This window comes from Rhinopithecus roxellana, chromosome 4 (genome assembly GCF_007565055.1).
Source record: "Rhinopithecus roxellana isolate Shanxi Qingling chromosome 4, ASM756505v1, whole genome shotgun sequence".
Classification (NCBI taxonomy): Eukaryota; Metazoa; Chordata; class Mammalia; order Primates; family Cercopithecidae; genus Rhinopithecus; species Rhinopithecus roxellana.
Genome location: NC_044552.1, coordinates 127,978,056 through 128,001,191, shown reverse-complemented (window position 1 = coordinate 128,001,191; position 23,136 = coordinate 127,978,056). Strand labels below are relative to the sequence as shown.

Sequence of the window (23,136 nt, the reverse complement as noted above, 5' to 3'; positions counted from 1 at the left end):
ATACCACATCAGTCACCCATGGCCAAGGCCCACTCTGAGTCTTCATACATCACAGGGAACAAAACCTAAAATCTTACACTGTACTATTCAAGCCATTAAAAATACTTTCACTGCTTCTCCAGATTCACTTCTCATTACTCAGTGCTATAACCCCTCTTCCCTAAGTCATTCTCTGTCACGCTCTTATGAACATAACTTAACCCCACTACTAGATTGATACACACACCACACCCTGGACAGTCCTCTACTTTTATACATATTACAGCCCAGAGAACAAGCTGTAAGACCCATAAAGAGCCAAACAGGTTTGCATTTTCAATTCTCATTTCAGAGAAAAAAATAATAATAAAAGCTCAAATTACCCCTTATCTTTTGAAGGAATTTTGAAAATGTATTTTGTTCATTCATACAAAGTCTTTAATTTTATTCAGCTGTTAACATGAAATACAAAGCCAATTATTTAGGTTCAACTGTTAGCTGGCCACTTACCTTACCTCATTGCCAGGATTTAGAATATGAAATTGTGTATCTTTCTTTGTATTTGCAATGTTGCATACCAAATCCTCTGCATTTTAATTGCTTTACATTGATGGATGTCTACAACTTGCAAAACTCCCCAAGAGACTAACCAATGCAGATTTTGAGATGATGAACTAAGATGAGATAAATGAATGGAAACTCACTCTTTAAGTGACCAACTAATTGATTATTTTCCTATTATAATGATGTCTGCTTCCCCATGCAATACTGTAACACTGTATTGCAGGGATTGTGGTATCAATACCTCCTAATTCATTAAGAATCCCTTCCACATCTTTTTCTTCTCCAGTTATAAATCTACCTCCCTCTTTCTTGACCTGATTCAGTATCATTCCTCAGTTGCCTTGGAGATATTCTGATTTAAAATATTATAATTATAATATTATTAACTTGTTGATAGGTAGTCTTCATCCTCTACCAAGAATTTTCATGAATATACATTTTAAGAGTATCCAACAAGACTTACATACTTCAACGAATTGGGTCTTAGAGTTATTTTATCTTTTCCAGGCCTACATAGATAGCATTTTGCAGAAAACAAGCACACTACAAAGGCTTGCTAACTAAATGAAGGGGGGTTCTAAAATGAACTGTTTGGCTACTGTACATTTTCTTCTCAGAAATGAATTTTGTTCTAACCAAATATGCTAACCCAAAAATAAATAAATAAGAACTAATGAATGAATCCTGCTTGCATGGATTTCAGGCAGTAACACAAATTAGCAATTTACACTGTTTCTTTTTTGTCGTTTGTTTTTAGGACTTGCCCCTAGCAGTTCAAACAAGAAAATTGACTCTGCTGGCCCTAATGAGACCTAGAACTGTGCTGAATGATGTTGGAAAACATTCCCCAGATCTTTTAAGATGTGAAGTACAAGTGAAATAGACAGGGCTGTAATATCCCCCGAAGCCTACAGTGAATTTGGAAATATATCTCAGAGTTGCGTCTCTGTTTACATTTTCTCATAGTTCATATGGCACTGTAATAATATATTTGTTCTTAGTCACAACGTATTGCTTAAGCTACTCCAAAATGGGAGCGGCCTTAAAGAAAACCCTGCCTGTGAATGAGATGTGGACATGAGACATGGGAGGAAAAGGAGGTGGAGAAAGAAAAGCAGGACAAGAAACAGAGACCTGTTTAAAATAAAATGTATACAGCAGAAGAGGTGAATAGAAACACACTTTAAGAAACAGACTCAACGGAAAGGCTAAAAGTAAAGTAGCAATGTGGACATCTTAGACAGTGAGCAGTTAACTCAAAGTAATAACAACCAAATCACAGAAAAGTGCCTCAAAAGCCACCCATGTGCCACTTCAGTTCGTTGGTCAGTGAACAGTTTCTGCTACTGATGAACACACACCAACCAAAAAAAGCAAGGTGCTAGGAAATACAGAGAATTCCCTCTTCTACTGTTTGCAATCAACAAGACACCAATTGTTCTTGGTTGAATGGCTTATTCTGGGAATTCTTCTGACAGGAGGGATCAGATAGCATCTGTCTCTTACAAGCAAAGGCATTAAGCCAATGAAGAGTTCTCATTATTCCAGACAACAACAAATGAAGTCAGAGCACGGAACCAGGTGGTATCCTGCTCATAAAACCACTTGATGCATCAACATTGTCCTTTTTTCTTAGCTGGGCCAACTAAGGGCTAACTTCCTTAGCTGCATGATTCTTAATGAAATAAAATTATACCAATCTGAATGTCTCTTAAATATTTAGACATAAGTGCTCAACAGTGTAGTAATGCCACCAACACTGGGCCCAGCAATTTATCTATTTATTTTCAAAAGTTTGAGCAAAGTAGTACCTTATTACATTATCAAGGCCAACAAAAGTCGTATTTTTTCTACAACCTTTTTTATCCAACAAATCCATTTATATTTTGTTTCCAACCACTCCAAATGTTTAAAAGCAAAACAGCAGCATGTCTTTCATTAAAATAATTTAATTCAATAACATAATTCTGATTTTACTTCCAATGAGAGGTATTTTTTCTAGCAACTTGCTTTATCCTATTAATTCATTTACATCTGCTACTTTGTGTTTAAAAGCAAAAAGTAGCACGTTTCTTATAAAAATAATTTAACTCAAAAATAATATTAATTTTGATTTTTCATTTCCTTTTCATCTTCTTCTCCCTCTGATACTATAAATTTGCATAGGTTAAGTGTAGTAATATTGAACCTGACTTATGTATTCATAAGGTGAACAAGGGAAGGTACAAAACGTAATCGATCTCTAATGTGACTAAAGGAACTCACACATTTCCTTAATCTCAGATCACAGACATTACACAATGCATTCAATGTCATTTTGCACCCAATCATGGGTATCCCTTGATATGAAGAACCAACCTGTCCTAAATAAAATCTCTGCAGTCCCTCATCAGATTGTCAGTGCCTGCAACAAGTTTAGAATTATACTATAATTAAACTGAAACTCTAATTAAAAGTACTGGGCTAACGTGATATGAAATGTTCACAGCCCAATTATGTCTATTTGCCATTGTCCTCTGGTGTGCATAGATGATATCTTTTTATAAAAATAATGGAACACAGATTTAGTAATGACATCCTGGGCAGGATGTCCTAATAATTTCCAGGGTCAGTCATTTCCTTTCTAAAGTATTTTCCCCTCTTTGTGGTTCTGTTATGCATCCCTGGTTTCCCTTAATTCCTCAGAAACATATCCTAGCTACTGATCAAAGTGCCCTTCAAATATAATTAACTGATAAATCCTAGATAGACACCATATTATGGTTACCATGTTTATCAAATAAAACAAACAAAAATCCCCTTTTTTCTCATTTGGTATTAATGGACTTATTCGTCACCGTTGGTCCTAAATTATGCTGAAGACAGACTAAAGTACATTGATCTTTCTGCAAACCTATGATTTCTCAAAAATAGGTTTCAGTACCACTAACCCTTCTTTTTACTTCCTTCTCTAGAAGCCTTAATGATAAATGCTTAGCAAGATTTTAAATTCCTAACAGTAAAATTACAACTATTTTGAAAACATAATGCTTGCTACAAGTTAATTTCAATCCTGTTTGTAATCTTAACTTTTAAAGTAAATTATTAACCTTCAATAAATTTCTACCTACAGGCTTTATACTAGCTTCAACAAATTTGAGTAAGTCTGAGTTTATGATGCTAATTTCATTGTTGTTGAGCCAGTAATCAAGTGATAATACTTACATATATTTGTTCCCATGGTTACAAGTAAACTAGGGAAGAAACTATTTCCTGACTAATCTTCTATAAAGTAAACTTTTAAAACACAAATAAGTCACTTGAAATTTTGTTAATGCTTTATTTTAAAAACAAAGTGTAGAGAAAATATTGAATTATACTCCTGAAATACAAAATGAGGCAATGGAAAATTGCACCAATTTATATTTTTTCTGCTAATAGTGTCCTCGAAAATAAATTTAATTAGCATAGTTTGTTCAAATCAAATCACATTTTTAAACTCAATAGTTTCCTTTCCTTTCAGAAAATGCAAATCAAATCCACAACTCTAACTACTATAATTTTAATTTGCTTCAAAACACATACAAACATCATAAAAATTAAATTTCCATTTTAACAAGCAGACAGTCTCAACAGGAGGCACATGGGATCAAATGCATTAGACTGAGGTCTCTGAACCCACAGTGAAAAGGAAGAATGAGGTCCATATATGAAATGTAAATTATATGAAGTTTTAATGCTACTCGCAAATAAATACAAGCTATATAATTAGAATTCAACTGTATGATTAGGAAAATTATCAGAAATACCTAGTTGTCTATAAAAATGTTAACCTATGACTTTGTGGCAATCAACCCATAATCACTTTTAAAATCACTTAAGTAATGACATTCTAAATGTAGAACAATTGGTTATATTAGTACACATCACAAATTTATCATCAGATTCTAAGCAAGTAACCAGCTATTGTGCTATTTAGTCTTCATGTAGTTCTGCTGCCATCAGATTTTCAACCATTTCTTTCACTGGGAAGAAAACAGAGTGAATGGAAAAATTTCCTGGCATCCCATACCAATGTAACCTTATATAGATCTGTATCATTAAAATGTTTTACCTAGTAAATCATTCATTGAAAATGCATGCACACACACACACACAGAGAGAGAGAGGTAATGCCTAATACATAACAATCACTGTTATTACAAAGGCAAGTTCCCAGTCATGAAGAGACACAGAGATAAGTTGCTGTCCCCATGAGGAATGCCAGTGAATGAAGGAAGAGCCCGTGGAAGAGCGATGGAGTAGCTCTTCTAAGGAGACCAAGATTGAAGGTAATCACCACCAAAGAAAGGATTTCAAAGCAGAAGAGGGATGCTGACAAGGTCCAAGAATAAACAGAATGGTGCTTCTGCTGGAAATATGTTATTAAGTAATAAATTAATAATAATCAGACAAGCAATGTCTGATTCTATGAAAAATACTCGTAGAAACAAAGAATAATCAGCAGTCTTTCTAGATAAATACACTTTTTAAAACCTACATACCATCTTTTCATTTCTGTAACAAAGTCTGAAGACAAGCTATCCTTATTTTGACCAAGAAGCAAACAATTGTTTAATTAATACCACTTAAGTAGTGACTGGCAGAGTTTACATTTGTGTTCAATTTTATTTGAATTCTAAAATGTATGTTCATTAAATAGTTTCATCTTTTCTCAATAATCCAGCTGTTACAAATTAACCCACAGAATACTACTAAAAATGCACAAAATTCTGTTATTTTTAATTGTTTAAAAAAATAATAATAAAGAGAGGTGGACAGTTTTTTAGTTAAATTAGTTTAAAAAACTAATAAAAAGGGGGTGCTTGTCTGATTATTGTTAATTTATTACCTAATAACATAGTTCCAGCAGAAGCACCATTCTGTTTATTCTTGGACCTTGTCAACATCCCTCTTCTGCTTGGAAATCCCAAGTATTTATTAGTAACATGGGTACAGTGGGAAACTATGACACCAATTAATATATTATACAGACTTTTTATGACAAACATAAAGAAAAAGTTTAGGGGAAAAAATCACGTTACTTCAAAAAGGCAGAAAACAAAATATCTATACTCTGTTTATAATTATTGAAATAATTTATTAATATGGCCAGGCAAGGTGATTCATGCCTGTAATCCCAGCACTTTGAAAGGCCAAGACTGAAGGATTGCTTGAGCTCAGGAGTTCAAGACCAGCCTGGGCAACATGGTGAAACTCTGTCTACAAAAAAATACAAAAATTAAGCAGGTGTGGAGGCATGTGCCTGTAGCATCCAGCTACTGGGGAGGCTGAGGTGGAGGTGGCAGTGAACTGAGATCGTGCCACTGCACTCCAGCCTGGGTGACAGAGCCAGATCCTGTCGAAAGAAAGAAAGAAAAAGAAAGAAAGAAAAAAAGAAAGGGCCACAGATCGAGACTCCGTCTCCAAAAAAAAAAAAAAAAAAAAAAAAGAAAAAAGAAAGAAAGAAAGACAGAGAGAGAAGGAAGGAAGGGGAAGGGGAATGGGAAGGGGAAGGGGAAGGGGAAGGGGAAGGGGAAGGGGAGGGGAAGGGGAGGGGAAGGGGAGGGGAAGGGGAGGGGAGGGGAGGGGAGGGGAGGGGAGAGGAGGGGAGGGAAGGGAAGGGAAGGGAAGGGAAGGGAAGGGAAGGGAAGGGAAGGGAAGGGAAGGGAAGGGAAGGGAAAAAGAAAAAGGAAGGAAGGAGGGAGGGAGGGAGGGAGGGATTTATGAATGTGAACACAGAAAAAATCTTTAATTGACATAGAGATCACTTTGGTTGTGACAGAAATTCAACTCAAACTAGCTCAGAAAAAAGAAAAAATGTATTTTGTGGAATCAAAGGATATGTTGAATAATTAAACTGCAGGATAAACAAGAAAGAAGCTAGCTCTCAACAACAACTGAACCAGAGAATTTTAACATGGCAGAGCACCTCCAGTTCCTCTCTTTAATTCGCTTATACTGCTTGCTTCACATGGCAGGAAAGGTGCATGCCGTGAGCACTCACATTTTAAATTTTACAATGTTCACTACCTGTGAGAGGATGGCTTTCTGAAGTAGGACTCATATTTTCCTGATGTAGCTCAGGAACCCACCTCCTGGATAAAGGAAGGCAGGACACCTTGACTGAAAGTCCCTCCAAGACAGTGTTGGGCTTCAGAAAATGACACAGAAGTATGGCACTCTAGCACACTGGGAAACTGGGAAGGCCTCAAAAACAGCCTCAGAAACAAAGCCTTGTTCTGACTTTCTGCCACCCTTCTGTCTCTTATCCCTCTATCTCCCCTGAAGCAAGTCATAGAAAACAAAATTTGTTTTCCCCAAGGCAACTCCTTTCCTCCAAAACAGGCCATAAAACCCAGAAAGGTCACCCTCTCCCTTCTCCATCCTTCCCTAAAGAGCCTCATTCCAGGGGGGAGTCCTGCAGCATACCCAAGAGGAAGCAATACTACAGAAAGGCCAAGAAGAATGAACAGACAGGTGTTCACAAAAGGAATGATCTAATAGTAACACAGTGATGGGGGAGTGTCCATTCTTCATCAATCCTAAGCATAAAAATAGAGTTTTCCCTGGGTCTTTGGGTCTTCATTTCATAAGACTCCCAGGTCACATAAAACTTGATTAAATAAATTTGTTATGCTTTTCTCTTGTTAACCTGCCTTTTTTAACAGGAGCGGTCGGATGAGACCCTTATCACCAGTAAGAAAAGGTATCAAACCTTTCTGCCCCCAAAACTGCATTCAATGAGGTGTAGATTCCTGTATTACTCAGGGTTCTCTAGAGGGACAGAACTAATAGGATAGTTGTATACTTGAAGGGGAGTTTACTAAGGAGTATTGACTCACACAGTCACAAGATGAAGTTCCACAATAGGCCACCTACAAGCTGAGAAGCAAGGAAGCTAGTCCAAGTCCCAAAACCTCAAGAGTAAGGAAGCTGAGAGTGCAGCCTGCAGTCTGTGGCCACAGGTCTGAGAGGCCCTGGCAAATCACTGCTGTAGGTCCACGAGTCCAAAAGCTGAAGAACTTGGAGTCTGATGTTCAAGGGCAGGAAGCATCCAGCACCGGAGAAAGATGAAGGCCAGAATATTCAGCAAGTCTGCTAATTCCATTCTAGCTGCGCTGGCAGCTGGTTAGATGGTGTCCACCCAGATATAGGGTCTGCTTCTCCCAATCCACTGACTCAAATGTTAATATACTTTGGCAACACCCTCAAAGACACATATTGAAGGATACTTTGTATCCTTCAATCTAATCAAGTTGCCACTGGATATTAACCATCACAATTCCCAAAGCAAAATCTGGATGCTGTTATCAGAATGGAGAATAGATACGGGGCATTCACAAGCCAGATGCCTACTTCCTAGGAGCCAATAGAATATGCTGTTTCTAACATAAACAACAGCAGATAATTTTCTTTGAAATAAGGGTTCCACCTCACCTTTCTTGTTGAATATACTGGATAATGACATACTAAAATTGCTTACTGGAGCGCTCACAGCAAAACCTCCATATTTATGGTTAGTTTTGCCAATAAGCCTGTATTTAGCATTTCTGGCAGTAGGTAGTAAAGGCGTATGGTTCAAGAAGAAAAGCGTCATACATAAGTTGGCATAATGGTACTGAAGTTTTGCAATTTATAAATAAATTTAAATATCATTCAATTCTTTGAAACCTAAAGGGAATTCTTAAAAGTAAATTTCAACTATGAAGAAAATGCAATAAATATTTTTTCAGCTTGTACCAACCAATAGAGTCTTTTAAAAGTAGGATAAGTTTACTCAAAAAAAAAAAAAAAAAAAAAAACTCCAAAGCCACTGATCTCTAATGGGAAAGAAAAAATCTCTACTGTATATTAAAATAATCTCTTTTCCTCATAATTTACATTTCTTTATTTTTACCATTAATAGGAGAAAAAAGCATACTTAAAAAATAATTAATAATTCATGTGATTCTCTAGTACCCTTTCCACAAATCATAAACTTCTGAAAACATTTCCACAGCAACCAATATTAGTGCCATAAGTTGAGGAGTGCACCTTCAGGTATTGAATAAAGTAATATATAAAGAGAAATATTTTATTTTGAATATGGAACACATTTTTACTGATATGCAGAAATAGATAACAAATTGGTTTCATGATGGAGAAAAACTGCATAAATTGTTCCAAAGGCAGTTTATGTTTATTTTCACAGTTAAGAGTAAAGCTGAATGCATTCTCCTGTTTCTTCTTATCCTGGTAAGAGTCCTGCAAGCAGAGCAGATAATGGGTTGATCCATGAGCTGGAACAAACTTAACTTGGAAATGATGCATATGCTCAGGCCTGAATCATAATAACTAAAGTGATGGTAACGTGGTTTCAGAAATTAAACAATACTTGTCATATAACTCTCTCAGTCATATAAAATTAAGGAAAATATAAAATCAATAGAATCTAATTTTATTCTTTTCATATGTACCCATGTATCTGCATTAAATTACACTATATGAAAGGCACATGGCCACATATACATTGTCTGTTCTTCATTTAATTACCTCATTAAAAGGAGGATCAGGAAAAGAGTCTATGTATTCATTATAAGTTTTGTTTTCCTATACAACTGACACAAATTTAAATTTGTAGGAAATGTTTCATGAGCTCAGAAATAAACTTTTTATAATTTCCCAGGTCAACCCCAATGTAGATATGTATACAGTATAATCCATTCTGCATCTGCATTTTCAGGAAGGCTTCCCACACTTACTCACCCTCAATGGTCATTGTATTGCATTTTTACATCTGTATCATTTCCTCAGGTATGCTGAAGCTTAAGTGTCTACCAAAAAACACTACTACATTTTAAAGACTATTTTTAAAATGTAACATATTAAACATATTTAAGTAATTAAAAAGTGCTCAATTCATCAGACCAATCATAGGTATTAACATGGTCACTTTAACACAAACAACTGCTCTTCTCTCCTCTTTCTTTCTCCCTGTCCTTTCACACACACACACACACATACACACACACACAAAATTCTTTTCCAAAAGATGACAGTCAAAAATAGACCACAAAAGCATTCTTCAACTGAATCGATGAGACTAAAGCTGGGGAAAAAAATGAAGCTGAGTTTTGCTGTTATTTGAAAAGTTAATTCATGACAAGAAAAATGTTAACAGTGTTTGCTGACCCTACTCATTCTGGGCCATGAAATTGCTCAAGCCAGAGCAAACTGCCAACCATGACAAGAGTAAAGGATTCTGCAGATGCATCATTCCTACACAGTATAGCCCAAGGTGAACAGTTCATGAGTATTATATACTAGAACGCAGAGAGCTGGGTTCAGAAAATAAGGGGAGGAAAAATGCCAGAGGCAGTATATGGTCATACCACCCAGGCCCCAATACTGGGAAGTTCTATCTTCATGAGAAGCAGCACAGCATGGTGATTAACAGCATTGATTCCATAATCACACTCCCCACGTGTGAATCCTAATTCTGTCATTTTCTAGCTGTGTGACCTTGGGCCAGTCACTCAACCTCTCCGTGCCTTCATTTTCCCACATAGTAAAATGTGTATGTATTAGTATACTAGGACCAACATAGCAAAATATCACAGACTTGAAGGCTTAAATAATTAATTAATTTTCCCATAGTTCCAGAGGCTGGAAGTCCAAGACCAAGATACCAACAAGGCTGGTTTCTCCTGAGGACTCTCCTTGATTTCTGGATAGCCACCTTCTGCTCTTCTGTCTTTATTTCTGTGAACACACATTCTTGGAGTCTCTTCCTCTTTTTATAAGGACATCAGTCATAGTAGATTAGGGCCCACTTTTATGACATCATTTAACCTTAAAGACCAACCTTAATGACCTCTTTAAAGGCCCTCTCTCCAAATACAATCACACTGGGGGTTAGGGCTTCAACATATGAATTTTGGGGAATACAATCCAATGTATAACAAACAGTATAAAACAATAATAGCTACGTCATATGACTGTGGTGATGATTGGATGTATTAACATACATCAAGTGCCTGGCACATGGGAAGCTCTATATAAATGCTTACTATTAGGCTATGCTCCATTAAATTTACATATCTAACAAGTATCCACAAATCACAGCATCAGGTGGATGAAAACAGACATTTGCAGTCTGTCTTTAAGATTTCTTGTATTGCGACAGTGATATCTTTAGGGAAAATGAAGGACACATCTTGCTGATAATATCTATCTCGATTCAAAACCTGGGTGGTTAATATAGAAGTGTTAGTGGTTCCTAACCAGGAGCAAAACCAATAGATAGCTTTGATTTTCTCACATTCCCAGTGGGACACAAAGGCTTTTTGTGTCTCAGGATTATGTGCTGATAAAGAATGCGGAAAGAATGTTTATGAGGAAGCAGACAAAAGCAGCCTGGTTCCCGCGTATCCACACTTGGCAGCTGTAATGCAGTTTCGGCTACACCAATAATTTCCAATTATTTTTACCTGCGGCCAATTCTTGAGCCAGAAGACTGTGATGAGAACATAAGATTAATTTAGACAGGCTCAGGTACTCATGTGAACACCAAAATCTGCCACTAAAACAAACATCAGGCTTACATTAATCTATCATTTTTTTCTCCTGTTACCTTTTCAATCGCCCTTCATGATCCTGGTCAGGGTTCTGTGTGCGTGATAGATGGAGAATGGAATGGCGGATGGCAGCAGAACAACAGCAGCAAAAGTTACCGACCACAAGCACAGACACTAAAAATGAAAGCTGCTTGGTAACTAACAGGCTAATCTTCAAGGCAGGAAGAATACTTGGCAATGAAAGTTCCCCTGGGAACTGATTCACTACTGTTCACATTTGCTTAAATGAATTTAACATAATCTTCTAATTGTGGAAGTCTGATCCTATCACTCCCCTGCCTATCTGCTTAAAACCCTTCCCATCATCAGGTTGCCTCCATGATAAAGTCATCATTCCCTTGCATCACACCCAAGGGTTTCGTGATCTAGCCCCAACAAATTGCCACATTCATCTCCATTACAGAATCTTCAAAGACACCAGTAGCAGTTCCTAGTGCTTTACTTCTGGGCCCTTCACATGCTGCCCTCTCTACCAAGAAAACGCTCTTCATTGGCTCTGGTAACTGCTGTATGTCTTTGGTCTCAATGCTGATATACCTTCCTAGGCAAATCCCATCCATCCACCCCCAACTGAGTAGTTTGCCTCTTCAGCATGTTCCCAGAATACCCCAAATCTAACACTATTATGGGATTTATCATACTGTTACACTGTACATATTTAAGCGATTGCCTACTCAAAATTTTCAACAGAACCTTGTAGCCTAACCATCCAAAAATGAAAATTCCAATATATTATGGTGGTTGCGATCAAGTATTTCTATATCAGACAGACCTGAGTTTGAACTCACCTGAGCCCTAAAGAAGCTGGAACATGGAGACAATAATATTTATTTTACGGGATTTTTGAAGGATTTAATAAGTAAATACACTTGCCACAGCAGTTGGCATGAGGACAAGTTCATAGTGGTTATTTTCATACTCAGTATCTAATTCATCTCCTACTACTCTATTGAATATAACCCACTCTTCAAGTTGGACTGTTTGGCCTAAAAATAGTCTTAAGTTTTCTCTTCAGCTGAAGTGCCCCATCTCCCAATCTTTGCATATGGAAACCCTTGCCTTCCAAAAAAACCCCTGCTAGTGTCACACTTTCCACCTAGCCTTTCCAAGCCTAGACCTGCTTTCTCCCTTCTCTTGGACAGCCCCCTCATACTTTTTGGAGAGGGCAGGAGAGACTGATGTTTGCTAATTTTTGTGGCAACCCATACCCCATATTTTCTTCCAATCCAGAGTGTAGTGTCCCATATGCCACCCAAATGTAAGTATTTTAGAAGCTGGAATATGTATTTTTATTGCTCTCTAACAGTATCTAGCACATGGTAGGCACTCAACAATATATGTTAAATGAATGAATGAGTTGGCTGTTTCTATTACAAAAGAAAGTCAGCGTTCACCTCCTTTACTTTTTCCCAAGAGCAAATTCTGTTGACCAAAATTCACTGAAAACTGGAAATTAAAACCGCAAATTTTAAAAATTTATCACATACGAATGTCTCAAGCTCAGTTAGAAGTACCCCCCGCCCCCTACACACATATGCACACACACACATACACATACACACACACTCATACACATACACATACACACACACATACACATATACACACACACAGAGAAACAACTATACTTACACTGTGGTCAATTCATTGAACACTGGTCAATTCATAGATGTCAAAAAAAAATCTACCAGCAAGAGAGTTTAGAAATCACCAAATGCAAATGATTTATTTTAACCACGTGGTAACCAAGCACAATGGGTGACTTGGTGTCATCAAGATACTTTTCCTCCATCTCTTCATCTGGAAACTCCAAAGGTAACTGTCCCCTCATCTATGATGCTTTATCCAACTTCTCCAGATACAGTCAGTAACTCTGTCATCTGTGTTCTCTAAGCACTTCATTCCTATGTGAGTTATAACATTTATCAACATGTCCATTTCTCCAAACAGACTGAAGCTCCTAGAGGGCAAAACCTAAGCTAAGTGTAACATAGTGCCTGGTACACACTAGTGGTTTACCACATTGGTTAATGTTAAATAGATAAAGAGTAGTTACTAGAACAGGTGTCTGTGGAAGTCTGAGGCAGGAGGATCATTTAAGCCCAGGAGTTTGAGGCTGCAATGAGCCATGACCTCAACTGTGAATAGCCACTGCACTCCAGCCTGGGCAATGTAGCAAGACCATTTATCTTTAAAAAAAAAAGTGTAGTTACTTGAACCTGCTAATTGATAAATTTGCTTTAGTTTCTATAAGATTACATGTTATGCTGACGTTCACCATAACCATTTTTAAAGGATATAATGTTTTAGCTAAATTAGATTTTAAATTTAAAAGATAAAAGAAGCTACATTCTAGTAAATTTTGATAACAATTTTCCTACAAAATATATCCCTGAAATTAGTATACTGTACTTCAGATAAGATGTAGGAAGCTTTGTGATTGGCCAGACCTGCAGTGTGTACATAGGGAACAACTTTGAAACTGCTGCCCAACAGCTGGAGAACTCAGCAGGAGCACTGAAGAGAAAAAACACTTCTATTTCCCCAGGGGCAAAAGGCTAGAGCCAAACACAATAGTACAACCAAAACAACAAAAGGAGAAAAAGTGTTTACAGGATTTATCTTGACTCTTTGGGAAGGAAAATAAAATATTACAAGACTTCAATGGAAGTGGCACCACGCCGTCATGCAATCCAAAAGCATTTTAAAACCTGCCCATGATGTTTTTTCTAGTAAACATTTCCAAAAGAGACTGAAACTTGATTTATGTGCGTGAAAGAGAATTAGAGTATACCTCCCTACATTTTACAACTCACATTAAAACTGTCATAATGCCCTGAAAGTATAGGGGAGAAAGTGAGAGCTGAATTGCTATTTTTCTGACATTGGTAAGCAGTCACACTGTAAAGCCTTTGGATTCTCAAAAAAAAAAAAAAAAAAAAAAAAAAAAAAAAAATCTCAGTTCTCAACTCTCAGGTATGTGTTCATTTTCTAAGACAAACCATTAAAGAAAATATAACAATTTTTAAAATATTTCTTCCTTATACATCAACTCTGTGCAATTCAAAACAAACTATCTGTGTGGGTGAGTTTGTGTATCTATCCATTCATACACAGTCTAAAGAAGAGAAAGTGAATAGGCAGAGAACTACAAAAACAGCAAAGCTTATCACTCAAGGAAGTTAAAGGAGAATCAATATAGAAAGGTGCCTAGGGTAAGGACCCAGTTGTTTAGAACTGAATTTTAAATGACTACATTTTCAACAAATGCATATGTACATAGACACATACTGTAAATCATAATATAAAGAGAAGTAATTTTGGGGAAAAGATAAAAGAATGTATAGCCATGTTGCCTAAAAAAGGAATTATGTAAACTGTAAGGAAAAGGTAATACACAAATTTGTTTTTAAATCCTCGTGGAGGCAAGGGCCTAAAATAAAATGTTCCTTAAATGTTACATTTCAAACAAAATACTCAGGCAGCATCTCTCATCCTTCCCTCTCACTAAGTCCCCACAAATCTACCAGCAAGCTCCATCACTCCCATCTTCAAAATACCTTTACCTGGACACTTCTCTCACCCTACAATCACTTAGACTGCAACAATGTCCTCCTAACTGGTTTCACCAAAATCCACGTGACCCCTCCAAACCCTTTATATCACACTATGCTAAGGGCAATACTTACAAAATGAAAATCTGATCATGTCTTTTCCTTAAAGTCGTCACCATTATTTATAAGGTCCTGCATGTTCTGGCTTTTACCTGAAGCCTTGGTCACTCTCACCAGACTCTCCTTCACAGCCTCTTCCCCAGCCATGGTGGGTGGGCTTCTCTCAGTTGCTGCAATGCACTGCATTCTCTCCAGTCTCCACACAGGTGGGATTCTTTGCTTCTATCTCCTGCCAAGCTTTCCTAATGTCAAAATTCCTATGCACTCCTTGGGTAAGACACACTCTTCTAAACCCCCTATATTTTTTTTTCTGGACTTTCCAAACTTAGGATTACATATTGACAAGTATATGTTTCACATCCATCTACCCTAGACTGTAAAAGTCCAGGAAGAAAAGTCCTCAATGAAAAGGACTATGACCTCAATCCCTAAAGTATGCCACAGTGAAGTTGCTCAATATCCAGGTGAAGATTGACAGTGTCCTTCAAAATCTCGAGGAAAAAAAGTAAACTTGATGAGGAAGTCCATCTTAGATTTCAGCAACGTGATTATCAGAAAAAACATTTTCCTAAATCTTAAGGTAGAAAAGTAGAGCGGGATGGGGGCTAGTCCTAAAACCCAGTCCAGTACTAAAGTAGAGAATAGAGAATATTAATTATAAAATTCCTCCTCTGATTATTATATACTATATCTAAGGACTTTGTCATACACTTTGTAACCCTATGATTCCTCACAGAATGTTGTAAATATGGCTAGCATTTAATGAATATTTGATGAATAACCATTTTTAAGATAAAATATTAAACCAAAGTGAAGTGACAACTTTAAGACCTTGAGATGTGAGATCAGGTCCAGATGTTATCCTTACATGGTCCTGAACTGAACGATCAGAAAGACAGTCATGTTTGAAATCATATAATTTCTTTCAGCTTGATCATTAGTAACAACATATGCAGCTTTTAAAATTATTAGCATCCTGTAAGATTTATTATCTTCTAAACAAATATTGTATAAGCCAACTCTAACTGCTTCTTGGTTTACGAAAAGCAAAAGTGTTACAAAGCTATAATAAACTAATGATGTTGTAATGTGACATTTTCAGGTGTGGCTTTTAGAATTAGTCTTATAATACAATTATTTATAAACCAAGAAAAATATAATTTTTCTCACAAAATCTTACTCAAAATATAATTGTGCTTGGCATTACATAAACCAAAGAAGGCCAAGTGGTTCTGGAATCAGTAAAACATTACAGGTAACAAACATAAAGTTACTTATAAAATAAATAACATCCAAAAAGTAAACAAAATAACTCTAAGCCAAAACCCTCCCACATGCACAATAGTATGTGATTAATCACTTATAAAATTGCCTTATGTCAACTGTTAGAATTGAAGATGGCTATATGATATACTACCAGCAAGTATTCACATTAGAGGGAAAAAATAAACATGTATGATCCAGTCAGTAACAGAACACTAATTTTAACATTAATAATTTTATGATCCCAGGAAGAGGAGGAAATAAGTAACATTAAGCTCACTTTTAAACTATTTTTAATTTAATTATGCCAGGCTATATATACTTTAAAAATAACCATTTTATGCTGAGCTCAGTGGTTCACACTTAATATACTAGCTACTCTAGAGGCTGAGTCAGGACGATTCCTTGAGCTCAGGAGTTTGAGACCAGCCTGGGCAACATAGGGAGACTCCGTCTTTAATAATAATAATAATAATGATAATGATAATAATAATAATTTGAACACAAACTAGACAGAAAATAGGTTGCTCTAAATACTTGAGATTTTTATCTTAGTTTGAAATGAGTAAATAGAAAATGTCAAATTTCAATCAGATAAACATTAAAATGAGAAGGTCACCCATTAAACACCTTGGCTGCCTTGTTTTGATTGAATTCATCCTATTTCCCCTCTTTTAAAATTACTTACTCCATCATTCTTATACCTTCTCTCCCATTATTACACATCCCAGTATTAATACATCCATATTTTGATGAGCTCTGTTCTCTTAATTTGAATCCAAATTTTAAGTAATTATCACCTATCAAAAAGGTTTTTTTTTTTCCTTTCTATTAGATGTAGCTATCAAATAAACAGTAAAATCTCAGTAACTGGAGGTGGAGTGAGAGGACTAAAAATCACTTTAAAATCTGAATTGCAGAACATTTTAAAATAATATGTTGTGTATATTATGAAGTATTTTTAACAATAAGTAGTTTTAACAACATGTTGACTAAAATACGTCCTAAAGGATTTTTCTCAAGAGTAGATTTAGATACTTTGCTATTAGCATACTGTTTATGTCTGAATTGTGAAAAAAAAATTAATTTTCTTAGGAGCTGTAAATAAATCCCCTGAAACTGTAGTCATCCTGCTTCCTTAACATTCTTTTTCTGTCAACAATGTTAAAAAGACAAATCATAGCCTAGCTTCCATTACAAGCACTCTCCCATCCAAACTATGGACAGTTTGCACTTTCAAAACAGAGCCCTTCCCATCCTGGGCTCCTGGATACTGAGGGGACTTTTTAGGCCTGCCTCTCATTGATACAGCCCAGAGAATCTACATTTGAAATATTTATTTAAGAAACCTCGGCCGGGCGCGGTGGCTCAAGGCCTGTAATCCCAGCACTTTGGGAGGCCGAGACGGGCGGATCACGAGGTCAGGAGATCGAGACCATCCTGGCTAACACGGTGAAACCCCGTCTCTACTAAAAAATACAAAAAACTAGCCGGGCGAGGTGGCGGGCGCCTGTAGTCCCAGCTACTCGGAGGCTGAGGCAGGAGAATGGCGTAAACCCGGGAGGCGGAGCTTGCAGTGAGCTGAGATCCGGCCACTGCACTCCAGCCCGGGCGACAGAGCGAGACTCCGTCTCAAAAAAAAAAAAAAAAAAAAAAAGAAACCTCATCACTTGGAAGAATACTGGCTTTTCTTGCCCACTTAAACGAACCAGCTCCCTCCAACCCATGGGGGAGACATTTACTCAGTTCAATAAACAGCACTTGGCAAAGAGCCCTTCCTCTGCTTTATTTGCATCCCAATGTCCTCCTCTGCTTTTAGCAAAATGAGGCTAAGGGAATGCTGGAGAACAGTGGCATCAATGCTCCTCTGTCCAGATAACTGTCTGATCCCCTAAAGGTTGAGAAATATATCTAAGTATGACAATGTGCATAACTCTAAGTTTTCAGGATATATACTGAATTACAAGGTTATGCCACACTGATACATAAAATGCAAAATTACATTTTTATAATTATATTCTGGAATTAGGCCACAGAATAAATATGGAATAAAAACATATTATCTTGACAAAAAACTCAGCTGGATGCCCACACACAGATAGATAAATAGAATGAATGGCAGAGAGAGAGAAGACAGGCAGCAGACAGCTACTCTGCTAGCTATTTTCAATTACTGAAACAGCTCTACTCACAAGTTTTACAGTTGATTGGAGGTTTTGTGTATCTTTTTTGTTCCTTTGTTGTTGTTGTTTTTAAGTCTTGGATATATTTTTATTCGTCAAAATTATTTCGATGTTCCATTAAGTATCACCATGGGTATTTCAACATAAATTTTAAATTAAGTTTTATTTACATAGTATTATTTTGTTTTAAAATCAATATGCAGCTTTATTTGAAGACAAATGTGAATAATGAGTTCATACAGGTATGTCCAAAGTACATTTGCCTTCCATTGTTTTTGTCAAGAGTAACACCAAAATAGGAAAAGTAAGTATAAAAAATAAAAAATAAAAAAACCTTACCTTTATTCACAACATCCTGTCATGAAGAAGAAACAAAAGACTATGTAAAAAGTATTCAACAGGACTGATCTCTACAAGTGAAACATTGAATTGTAAATCTTCAGTTTTGAAAAATATTTTAAAAGACAATCCAGTCTTCTCAAGTCAAACCTGGTACTCAATTAGTATTTGAAGAGCCAAAGAGCAAGGCATTACAATCATAGTAACTTACATATGTGTAGCTCAATTTGGAAAAGAATATCCAACATAAATTACCCAGTTGGATTCTCACAACCCTGTGAACATCTACAAATTATACATGAATTGAGGATAAGGAAACAGGCAATACAAGTTAAATTACTCATTTACCAAATTACGCAAACTCTGTGCTCTTTGCACTGTACCAGGAAATGCCACGACATAATAGTTAAGAGAATAAACTTGGAGCTTATAAAGTTGTGTGAATAGGATTTATAGTGAACACTGTATGAAAGAAGTATAGTAGCTTTCCCACATTTTTGGCCGGACCCACAATTAGAAATTCTCTTTGTGTTGTGACTCAGTACACAGACACATAAAGATATATAAATCTATTCCATTAAAACCAAAGTTTCATGAAACAATACTTCTCTCTTCCTCTATGAAATGTATGATTATCTTTTTTATTGTTTTTGTTATATTATATTCTATTTCATGGTTGGTCTGTTTTTTTCCTTAAGCTGGTTGCTACCTACTGAATTGAATTCAGTACTTACCAAATGGGTGGTTACATACAATTTGAAAATAATGAGCTGATACTTAGCTCAATGCTAGGACCAGTAAACACTAAAATGTTAGTTATTGAAAATAATTTTTAAAGTTATATCCCTATAGGTTGGTGGACTCAAAACATTCAAAAGGGATACAATGTTTACCTCTGAAATACACAGGCAAGACATGTAAACAGCCTAGAGAAACATATACCAATGGCTTCAGTGTCTGATGCAGAGGCAGGTAAAATCCTGATGCTCATGTATTGTTGTCATTATGTCATCAGGCTGCAGTGAAGGAGTAGCTAAATATAGTGACAAATAAACTAAAAATCTTTATCAGGCCCTGCTGAATAAACAGAATGTTGAAATACAGAGTAATACAAATTAGAAGTTGTCTGTCAAAAACAGATGCTCTAAAATGGGTCATCCTCGTTAATATAATCATGTGATTAACTGAAAATTTGGGGGGAATGTTGAGGGGGGAGTCTCATTTCAATCACTGTGGCCACTACTGGTAAGCTTTCCAGCCTTATGAATTACAATTTACCTAGCATAATTACATCTTTGATTATGCTTAGCTAATTCAGCCATCACTTTGAATATCAATTAATTGTTAAAGTATTATAGGCATAAAGGTAAGAGATTGAGTTTAACATCTACTGACCCCAGGTCACACAGTAGAGATTGATTTTTTAAAGTAAGTCCCTGAGAGTTTATATGAACATATGTCTTTTCCTATTATATAACCATTTAAGTGCAGAAAACAAAGCTTCCAATCAACTTAGTACTACAGCTTTATTATTTCTAAATATGATTTTTCTCTATGTCTTCTCCCACTCAGTTTCCTCAAGGAGAAGGACTATACTAACTGAGAAGAGTTAATCATCTACATTTTGTTTTGCACAGTCTGGGAAATATTTGTTATGAAATCTATACCTTGTTGCCTGGGATAAGTGCAGTGGCATAATCTTGACTCACTGCAACCTCCGCCCCCTGGGCTCAAGCGATCCTCCTGCCTCAGCCTCCCAGGTAGGCTGGGACTACAAGTGCGTGCCACCACACCCAGCTAATTTTTTATTTTTCGTAGAGACAGGGTTTCACCACATTGGCCAGGCTGGTCTCAAACTCCTGACCTCAAATGATCCACCTGTCTCAGCCTTCCAAAGTACTGGGATTACAGGTGTGAGCCACCAGGCCCAGTCTGAAATCTATGCTTAAACTGTAAAGTTTGGCATGCTTCCAAATTCTTGAAATTGTTCATATATAAGGGAAAGTAAATTTTTTTCCAACTACAAGATAAAAGATTTTATATAAGATATACAAAGAGAAATCATACAGAGAAAATCCATTTTCCCAAAATAAGTCATAGGTCACTTGGGGACTGTCAGCACTTTGTCATATATTACTAAACTCAAATCACACACGCACACACACACACACACACACCCTTCCCATTAAAAGTGAAAAAAATACATATACAACATATTCACAACCTGCCAATTTCAAGAACTTTCTTACAATATACCTTAAAATGTGAATATCTTAGTTTTAGACACTAGGTTTTTTGTGGGCAGAGCCTAACAAAGCATGTGGAGCACAGGAATTTCCAATTAGTACTACATTAATCTTACATGACATTTTTTGAAACATGAAATATTTTTGTCCTACATAAACAAATATTATAAGAACATATGTTAAAACAACATTCCACTTTTCTAACACTACTAGAGATTAAATAATGAAAGAATTTTAAAATTTAAGTGAAATAATCAAAAGTAACTTTAGCTAACAAGTAGTAATAACTGGCCGGGCGCAGTGGCTCAAGCCTGTAATCCCAGCACTTTGGGAGGCCGAGACGGGCGGATCACGAGGTCAGGAGATCGAGACCATCCTGGCTAATACGGTGAAACCCCGTCTCTACTAAAAAATACAAAAAACTAGCCGGGCGAGGTGGCGGGCGCCTGTAGTCCCAGCTACTCGGGAGGCTGAGGCAGGAGAATGGCGTAAACCCGAGGGGTGGAGCTTGCAGTGAGCTGACATCTGGAGCTGAGATCTGGCCACTGCACTCCAGCCTGGGCGACAGAGCGAGACTCCGTCTCAAAAAAAAAAATAAAAAATAAACAAATAGTAATAACTGCTTACAAGTAACTGATAATTCAGTAGAAAATAATGATAAAAGATGATTAAATCAAAAGCTCAAATGCAGTATTAAGATGAAAAAACATGCTTTATATTTAATAATGTATATTTTGTAGATGTTAAGAATTTCACATACATACACCCAAAATAAAATTCCATCAAAGTGGCAATGTATATCAGAATTGGATGAAAATCTACCTACTTTTACTGACATGTTGATTCTTCCAATATTTCTGAATAACTTAAATATTGGGTGTTCTTGTGAGCCACAAGAGGTTTGTTAGTACAAAGATTATGTAGTAACTTACAAGCAACATTTGCTGAAAACGCACTACCTACTGTGTAGTATTTGGGAAATATGGTGTTTAGCATGAAAAATGTCCATAATGCAAAGACATTGAAAAGTTTATCTTTTATATAGTCCTAGCAGTGCTTAAGTTAACAGGCCTTAAAGAGAGCTTGAATAGTCATATCAATACCTGAGACCAAGGAGAGTCAATCCTGTACAGTGGGGAAATTTGAGTTAAACAGAAAAACAGTCTTCTTCTTGGGGACTTATTCCTGAAATCAAGCTCCACAGTGGATGCACCAAAGCCTTCTGACATCAACATTTTGTATCAGTGAACCTAAAGTTTCTTGATAACCAAACCCCCACCAGGAATTTCAAAACGGACCATGTTTTCTCACACTAAACTGTTCAATTAGGAAAGTGTTATAGAAAGATCCCATAATTAAAGAGGATTATCTCACTGGATTCCTCACACCCATATCCCAAATTATAAGCCATGGAGTAGTGGGCTGAAACCAGCCTATACCAGCTCCTGAAAGTCAGTTGCTAAAATGTTCAGGAATTTTGTGGGCCAGTTATTAGTCACAACTGTTATTTAAAATTAAATTATATAAACTTACAGTTAAATGAATTATATTAAAAACAGAGGTAATAAATCAAAACTTATCTCTTTCTAATTATATTACTATTAATTATATTTGCAGGATATTTACTTCTCTTGTATCTGTATGGTGGAAATACTAAATAAGAGTGTGTTACCATGTATCTCTTCCTAATTTTGTGTTCAGTGATGTCACATTGGTGCTTTGAATTCAGCCATGGTGGCAGTATTTATACCATGGAAACTGACAAGTGCTAAAACCTGAACTTTGGCCAGGCATGGTGGTTCACGCCTGTAATCCCAGCACTTTGGGAGGCTGAGGCAGGCAGATCATGAGGTCAGGAGTTCGAGACTAGCCTGGCCAACATGGTGAAACCCCATCTTTACTAAAAATACAAAAATTAGCTGGGCATAATGGCACATGCCTATAACCCCAACTACTCAGAGCTGAGGCAGGAGAATCACTTGAAGTCGGGAGGCAGAGTTTGCGACGAACTGAGATCGCGCCACTGCACTCCAGCCTGGGTGACAGAGCGAGACTCCATCTCAAAACAAACAAACAAAAAACGGAACTTTTTGGCTTCAGAGCGGATTATTAAACATTACCACCATGACTATTACTTCCTCATTTTTCCAAGTACATTTTGTGCCCATTCATAAGGATTTTGTCAATCGATGGCCTGATGGTACTTTTTGTACCTCCCACTCTTAATTATATCTTACTTATTTCTAGATCT

The 23,136-nt window shown here is 36.6% G+C and overlaps 1 protein-coding gene across 9 annotated transcripts in view; it reads right to left on the bottom strand.

Annotated features, from left to right (window-relative positions):
- The window catches only part of PTPRK (protein tyrosine phosphatase receptor type K), a 571,158-nt gene that overhangs the window by 530,649 nt on the left and 17,373 nt on the right, over nucleotides 1-23,136 (bottom strand). The window contains exon 1 of one of the 9 annotated variants that reach the window (XM_030929054.1): nucleotides 11,177-11,301. The exons of the other annotated variants lie outside the window; for them this stretch is intronic. The gene's annotated coding sequence lies outside the window, so the exon portion shown is untranslated. Of the gene's footprint in view, nucleotides 1-11,176; nucleotides 11,302-23,136 lie in introns of those variants that run through there. 9 annotated transcript variants of the gene reach the window in all.